Below are 8,352 nucleotides of genomic sequence, written 5' to 3' on the forward strand. Positions count from 1 at the left end.
GTTCCTGGGCTGGAAATTTTCTTTGTTCTTTGTTATTTAAATGAACACCTTGCTGAAGTCCATATAGACAATGTCAACCAAGCTGCCTTCATCAATCTTCTTTGTCACCTCTTCAATAAACTCAAACAAATTAATGAGACATGATTTCCCATGCAGAAAGCCACGTTGTCTATCCTGATCAGCCCTTACCTTCCCAAATGTATGTAAATGCTATCCTCCAGGATCCCCTCCAACAACTTACCCATCACCGACATCTGGCTCACCGGTCTATAGTTCCCCAGCTTTTTGGGTCACTATTTCCTTTCTAGTCCCACTCCTGCACTGCTCACAACAAATGTTAAATGTAACCAGGTCGGTGATATAGCCGATGATATCGGTCTCAGACTGGGTCAGGGTAAGTTTTAGGAACAAGTCAGGTTAGTATCTTTAATCTGCTCAAATAGCACGTTTATGATCCAGAGCAATGTTACTCCAACTATGGTGGAAAGATGAATGGCAAACTATTTTTGTATTGCAAATATATAATCAATATTTCCCTTTCTATAACACACACACACACACACACACACACACACACACACACACACACACACACACACACACACACACACACACACACACACCTCTGCAATTGTAACTTGAAAGAACTTTGTCCAGATATTATTCCATGTACATTGTCCAAACGATGTCTCCATCACATTCCCTGTCCCATGTCGGTGCATCATTGCTGCTGTCATTCACAGAGCCATACCCTGAGCAGAAAATGGTCTCGGTCGATTTGAAGATATGCTTTTATGTTCCTGCTTCATTAAGAAATAAAAATGTCTAATTTATTCAGAATACGTGTGTTAAAATGAATGCATTTTTTAAAGAAATACAGAAATTGCTGGAAAAGCTCGGCAGGTCTGTCAGCATCCAGATGCCTTTTACATGCTGTAGTTGTACCAGCCTCCACCACTTTCTCTGGCAGCTCATTCCATACGCGCACCACCCTCTTTGTGAAAAGATGCCCTTTAGGCCTCTTCAAAACCTTTTCCCTCTCACTTTCCACCAATGCCGTCGAGTTTTGGACGCCCCTAACCTGGGGAAAAACCCTGACTATTCAACCTATCCATGACCGTTCTGAATTTATAAACCTTTACTGCTGCGAAATGTGACTCCAATCTACACGAATGGCTGTACTTTCAGTCATCCTGGGCCTAAATTCTGAAATGCAACACTGACACCTCTTCCTTCTCCATCAAGTCACAATTCTAAAACCAGTTTAATCAGTTTGTTCAGATATATTAGGAGACACTTCTGTGGGATTTACACCTAGACCTTTGTGCCCGGAGGAAGGGACACTATCCTCACTGCCCAATACCCATAAAGCTGTAACATTATTCTCCTGTGTGTTTGTCCATCAGCCTGTTATGACATGCTGTGACATACCTCTGCAACAGGCAGGACATGAATCCACACCTTCTGGTCCAGAGCTAGGAACACTACCACACAAGTTCAGGAATTGGAATCAAACCCAGAGCTCTGGCTCAGAGACACGGACACTGCCCACTATACTACCATACCCAGATTTTGGGTCATATTTTAGTGCCCGCTTCCAGCTCAGTGTGGATTGATTATAATCAGGTTACTATTACTGAATTACAAAAAACACTTTGTATTATTAAACAAATGCAAGATATTTGTCTCAACTGTAGGATATTGAGTGTACGTGCTGAATATTGAAATTAACTATGAACATCTTTAATCGCTATTATCTGTAGTCTGCAATATTAGGGAAAGAAATCCCACAGAAACACTCTGCCCAATGATGGGTCTCAAATAGACATTTATTACTGAACACCAGAGGCGAAGGAAGAGCTTAATTTCTGACCCCAAAACACCGATCAATCTTACCCACCTCTAACATGTGTCTGCCCTCTTCCTAAAACCATGAAATGATACCAGGCCGCTGATAACTGTCCAGCCTCTCCTCCCCACTGACTGTGTCTGCAATCTGTCCCTCCTCCCTCTAACCACACAAGGCAACCCAAGCTCAGGGTCTTTGTGAAAATCAAGGCCAGAGTGTGCAGGCCTCCTGGAGAGGGGTGGGCATTTTAAAATTGAAGGGGTAGGGGGAGGTGGCAGTCATATCACACACTGGGCTGAGGGGTGGCAGATGGAGGATAGTCTGGATTAATGCCAGGCATTGGATTTGGTAAATCAAACAACAACAGGACCTATACAATTAAAAGTAGGGTCTTTTGGTGGTGTTGTAGTACAGAGACCTAGGCTGTCAGGTTTAATTCTTTACAATTTGCATCTGATACAGAAAGTGGCTAAGAAGGTGTTTAACACACTTGTCTTCATAGGTCAGACCTTTGAGTATCGGAATTGGGACGTCATGTTGTGGTTGTACAGGACATTGGTGAGACCTCTCCTGGAATACTGTGTCCAGTCTGGATATCCTGCCCGCTCATTCCATAGGCACACCACCCTCGGGGTGAAAAAGCTGCCCCTTAGGTCACTTTTAAATGTTACTCTCTCACCTTAAGCCTATGTCCTCTAGTTTTGGTCTCCCCCGTACCTTTAGCAAATACCTTGACTATTCACTTTGATATCATTGACCTTGATGTTATTAAGCTGGAGAGGGTTCAGAAGAGTTTAACCTGGATGTTGCTGGAAATGGAGGGATTGAGCTATAAGGGGAGGCTGAATCGGCTGGGACTTTTTTCACTGGAGAGTATGAGATGGAGGGGTAACTTTAAAGAGGTTTGTAAAATGATGAGGGGTACAGATTAGCTGTAGGGCTGATGTCTTTTCCCTAGAGTTGGGGATTCAAAACTGAGGGATATTTTGAGGCGTGAGGAAAAAGATTTACAAAAGTCAGGAGAGGTAATTATTTTAGACAGAAGCTGGCTTGTGTGTGGAATGAACTTCCAGAGGAACTGGTTAAAATAGGGGCAGTTACAATTTTTAAAGGACATTTAGATCAGTACATAGATAAGACATCAGTTTGGATGGTGCTGTGAGCAGCTGCCCTCTCCCTCCCTCTCTCTGAGTGAATCTCTGTTGGTTTTCACCCTCTGCCAATGCCTGTGCAGTGGCGTGGAGAGGCCAGCAGAGGGAGGCATTGCATCACTTTCAGCACCACAGAGACTGCCAGACCTGCCCCACACAGAGACACACACAGCAATTGTTAGGACACTGCGTGAAGCTCATCTGATAACTTAAACTAAACTAAACATAAAGAAATGCTCAACTTACCTTGTAAACTGTTGAAATATGAGTGATAGAGAACTCCCAAAAAATATCAATGTATTTTTTTTTAACTCTGAAAGTGAACATTTTACATCAACTATTCACAACTCTGGGACCCTCTTTATCCTAACTGCTTATTACCATACTCCAACTCTACAGCAATATACTGTTTCAATAAGACACTTATTAAAATTACATAAACGTAATTTCAAAACCACACAGCAGCTGTTGTTTCATCTGACCTCACACCAATCTCCCTTTTTCCCTGGCTCATGTTACAGGATGTTATCGAAGTGTCTACGTTTCAGCATTCCGAAACCTGGGAACACATCCATCCATGACACTGTCTCTCAGTCTCCCCCTCTCTGTCTATACCCCAAACCCCTCCCATGTGGTGATATTTAAACTGATTCCCCCGCCATCTCTCTCTGGCAGGGATGTTCACATCCACAGCACCCCCCCGTCAGAGCACAATGGGGATATGGAGCTGGAAATGGGTGGGAGCTGCACATCCTGTCACTTCCAGCATGGGCTGCAAGTTTCCCCTCACTGGGCAGGGATCTAACACAGTGTTACTGAGCAATTCACTGGGGTGGGGTACACAGTCCTACATGCTGGGAGGGTAACTGCTCCTGGGTTACAGATCAATGCACTGGGGTGGGGTACACAGCCCTACATGCTGGGAGGGTAACTGCTCCTGGGTTACAGATCAATGCACTGGGGTGGGGTACACAGCCCTACATGCTGGGAGGGTAACTGCTCCTGGGTTACAGATGAATTCACGGGTGATCACTGCACAGGTCTCTGTGCTGGTCAGCCTGTCTAGTTGAGGTTTATAGATAATACAATGATGTGGTCAGTGCAGCTCCCGGTGCTGGACAGATATGTAACCTGTGCACAGTACATCATGTTGGTGGGTAGGGGTGAAAGGTGATGGACAGGTCACGGAGTTTCCCGGAAATTTCTGTCACCGACATTCTATAACTGACATTCCCCGGAACGTTCTGTCCCTGACATTCTATAACTGACATTCCCCGGAACGTTCTGCCCCTGACATTCTATAACTGACATTCCGCGGAACGTTCTGTCCCCGACATTCTATAACTGACATTCCCCCGGAACGTTCTGTCCCTGACATTCTATAACTGCCATTCCCCGGAACGTTCTGTCCCCGACATTCTATAACTGACATTCCCCGGAACGTTCTGTCCCCGACATTCTATAACTGACACTCCCCGAAACGTTCTGTCCCTGACATTCTATAACTGACATTCCCCGGAACGTTCTGTCCCTGACATTCTATAACTGACATTCCCCGGAACGTTCTGTCCCTGACATTGTTTGTTTGTGAACGGCCGGACGTCAGTGAATTGAACAAACGATAAGATCCCGGGGGAAGAGATCCCGTTCCAGGGAGAAGGAGACACTGTTCCGAAGGCCCCTCAGGCAGTTAAAGGGGTGAATACGTTTTCCCTGCGTTTACATTTCTCCACGACGCAGGATCGACCACAATTTAGACCAAAATACAGAAATTCCCAAACTCCGTTTGTCTTCAGGAAACTGGGAAAGAATCCTTCAGGACAGCAACGCTCCCACCCTCCGTATTAGGAACTGGGAAGGAGTGACCTGTGTCTGCTCTCGAGTGATCGAGTGTGTGGGAATGTTCTAGAAACCATCTGTCCTTATGGATGTGTCTCTGTGTGTTTGGGGAGGGAGGGTTTCTTGTGGTTTATGTCACATTTTTGTCAGTAATTCCAACCTTCCCATTTGTTATTCCAGCTCCAATTATTTTAATAAATCCCTGAATACAGGGACACATTTGGAAATCTCACTGGGTCCCTGATCAAACGGGTCCCTTTGCCTCCAGGCTGATGGATAATGGGTTTGTTTTCCTTCCTCACAGTTAACGTAGTGACCATCTACGTCCTGCTTTATAAAGATTGTGGATTGTCTCCATGTGTCAGACGATACCTGGGGGCCATGGCAGCGGCGGATCTCCTGGTCATTATCCTCGACCTGATCCTGAGACACATCCCCATTGTTTATCGGGAACAGTTTTATTTCCTGAGGGACTCCGTCCGCGTGTGTAATATCCACGCCGTCCTGCTTTATGCAGCCACTGACTGCTCTGTCTGGTTCACCGTCACTTTCACCTTTGATCGGTTTGTGGCCATTTGTTGCCAGAAGCTGAAAAGTAAATATTGCAGTGAGAAAACGGCGGCTGTGGTTCTGGGAGCAGTGACTGTGCTGAGCTGTTTAAAGAACATTTTCTGGTATTTTATGCTCACGGCTCGGTATTGGCTGGTGAACTCCCCCTGGTTTTGTGATGTAACAGACGCTGGTCTAGTCTCCATTGTCTGGGTCACAATCGAGTTCCTCCACCACATTCTAACCCCGGGTGTCCCATTTCTCCTGATTCTGCTGCTCAATGTTCTCACCGTCAGACACATTTTAGTGACCAGCAGAGCCCGCAGGAGACTCCGCACTCACACCAATGGGGACGCTCAGTCTGACACTGAAATGAGAAACCGAAAAAAATCCATCATTTTACTGTTTGTGATCTCGGCCAATTTCATCCTGTTATGGTCAACGTTAATGCTGTATTCTATCTGGTACCGGCTAATTGATATAATGTATTCCCCTCTGTATCTCCATGACTTTGTGCAGGAATTGGGCTTCATGCTGCAGCTCCTCAGTTGCTGCACAAACACCGCAATTTACGCCATGACCCAGACTAAGTTCAGGCAGCAGCTGAAGAATGTGCTGAAATATCCCTTCACCCAAATCCATCCATCCATCAAATTCCCTCATTAATCACACCATCCGGATTTTCTCATTTCAGTTCAGTGTTTCAGCGATGGGGCAGCCTGTCGCTATGGTAACAGACTGAGGGGTGCGCTGGTTTGTCCATCCTTATCCCACAGAGGGGTTACAGGGAAACATGTCAGTGTTTCTCACAACTCAGGGGCCAGTGAGAAAAGGCACCATCCCACTGACTGTATCCATCACTTCCATTTGTAACCAATAAAAATGCGGATTACAGCGTGCCGAGCAGCAGAGGGACCGATGTTGTTGTGTGTCTTTGTGTTGGAGAAGCTGAGCTGGAGAGAGACAGACTCAGCCCCAAGTCCTGGGCCTCAGGGAAGGGGAGGGCACCGCGCACTGGGCTCAGGAGCTGGGGTTAACTCCCTCTGTCCCCCTCCCCATCCCCTTTCCAACCTGGCCTCTTCATTTCATCTCCCCCACTCTTACTCCACATTTCTCCCTCTCTCTCCCTGCACACTCACTCTTTCTCACAACCTCCCCCTTTCACTCTCCCTCGTTCTCCCTCTCACACCAACCGCCCCAACCCGGTTTCTCCACCTGCCTCCACTCTTCACTTTCCCCTCACCCTCACACTCTCTGTCCTGCCCGTCTCTGCCTCCTCCAGCAGTTCCATCTCTACCCCATCTCACCCCCACCCACCCCCCACCACACGCAGCCCCACGACCAACCCCACCCCACCTCCAGTCTCGGGGTCAGAGGGAGAGGGAAGGAGCAGGGAGAAAGAGTGTGTCCGAGAGGGAGGGAGGGAGGGACAGGAGGGAGAGAGATTCAGTCAGAGAGAAACGGAGGGACGTGGGCAGAGAGAGAGAGACACCGATTGAGGGCAGTTGAGAGCGAGAGAAAGTGGAGAGAGTGAAGGAGCAGGGAGAAGAGGGGGGAAAGTGTGAGATAGGGTGAGAGAGGGTAGGGTGAAAGAGGGGAGGGAGAGAGGGAGGGGGAGGGCAAGAGAGGGCGAGAAAGGGGAGTGGAGGGAAGGGCAAGAGAGGGGAGGGGAGGGTGAGAGAGGGGGGAAGGGAGGGAAGGGCGAGAGAGGGGGGGGGTTGGCCGAGGGCGAGAGAGATGGGGAAGGGAGGGGAGGGTCGGGAGGGCGAGAGAGGGGAGGTGAGGGCCGAGGGCGAGAGAGGGAGGGGAGTAAACGGCCGGGAGGGCGAGAGAGGGGAGAAAGGGGTGAGAGATGGGTGGGAGGGCCCGGAGGTCAAGAGGAGGAAAGGGGAGGGCGAGAGAGGGTATGGGAGGACAGGGACAGGAGAGGGAGAGAGGGGTGGGCTGGGCCAGGACAGCGAGCGCGCGGAGGGGAGGGCGAGATAGGGGAGAGGAGGGGGAAGGGCCGGGACGGCGGGGAGTGAGAGAGAGGGGATAGAAGGGGATGGAGAGATTGGAGGGGAGGGAAGGGCCGGGAGGGTGAGAGAGGGGAGGGCTGGGAGGGCAAGAGAGGGGTGGGGAGGAGAAGGCCGGGAGGGCGAGAGGAGAGGAGGAGAGGGTAGTGCGAGAGGGGGGAGGGGAGGGGAGGGCGAGGAGGGCGAGAGAGGGGAGGGGAGGGCGAGAGAGGGGAGGGTAGGGAAGGGCCGGGAGGGCGAGAGAGGGGAGGGCCGGGAGGGTGAGAGAGGGGAGAGGAGGAGTGGGCCCGGAGGGCGAGAGGAGGGGAGGGGTTGGGTAGTGCGAGAGTGGGGAGGGGAGGGCGATATAGGGGAGTGGAGGGGAGGTGCGGGAGGGGGAGAGAGAGGGGAGCGGAGGGCCGGGAGGACTAGAGACGGGAGGGGAGGACCAGGAGGGCGAGAGGGGAGAGGGGAGGGCTGGGAGGGCAAGAGACGGGAGGGGAGGGCTGGGAGGGCGAGAGAGGGGAGGGTACAGCCAGGAGGGCGAGAGCGGGGTGGGGAGGGTAGGGCCGGGAGTGCGAGAGAGGGGAGGGGAGGGCAAGGGGGGGGTGGGGAGGGGAGGCCGTGTGGGCGAGAGAGGGGAGAGGAGGGAAGGGCTGGGAGGGTGAGAGGAGGGGAGGGGCGGGCGAGAGAGGGGAAGGGAGGACTGGGAAAGCGAGACAGGGGAGGGGAGGGTGAGGGAGGGGAGGGCGAGAGAGGGGAGGGGAGGGCTGGGAGGGCGAGAGATGGGAGGGGTGGGGAGGGTCGGGTGGGCGAGAGAGGGGAGGGGTGGGGAGAGCGAGAGAGGGGAGGGAAGGGGAGGGCGACAGGAGGGAAGGGGAGGGGAATGCTACAGGACGGGAGGGGAAGGGAGGTCGAGAGGAGGGGAAGGGAGGTCGAGAGGAGGGGAGGGGAGGTCGAGAGGAGGGGC

General features: G+C 50.9%; 1 protein-coding gene across 1 annotated transcript in view; it reads right to left on the bottom strand.

Moving 5' to 3' along the window:
* LOC132809454 (uncharacterized) overlaps positions 1-5,425 on the bottom strand; it is a 478,602-nt gene extending 473,177 nt beyond the window's left edge. The window contains exon 1 of the transcript XR_009642324.1: positions 5,212-5,425. The gene's annotated coding sequence lies outside the window, so the exon portion shown is untranslated. The remainder of the gene's footprint in view (positions 1-5,211) is intronic.
* Positions 5,426-8,352: the final 2,927 nt, after the last annotated feature.

The sequence above is a fragment of the Hemiscyllium ocellatum genome, unplaced genomic scaffold (assembly GCF_020745735.1).
Source record: "Hemiscyllium ocellatum isolate sHemOce1 unplaced genomic scaffold, sHemOce1.pat.X.cur. scaffold_124_pat_ctg1, whole genome shotgun sequence".
Classification (NCBI taxonomy): domain Eukaryota; kingdom Metazoa; phylum Chordata; class Chondrichthyes; order Orectolobiformes; family Hemiscylliidae; genus Hemiscyllium; species Hemiscyllium ocellatum.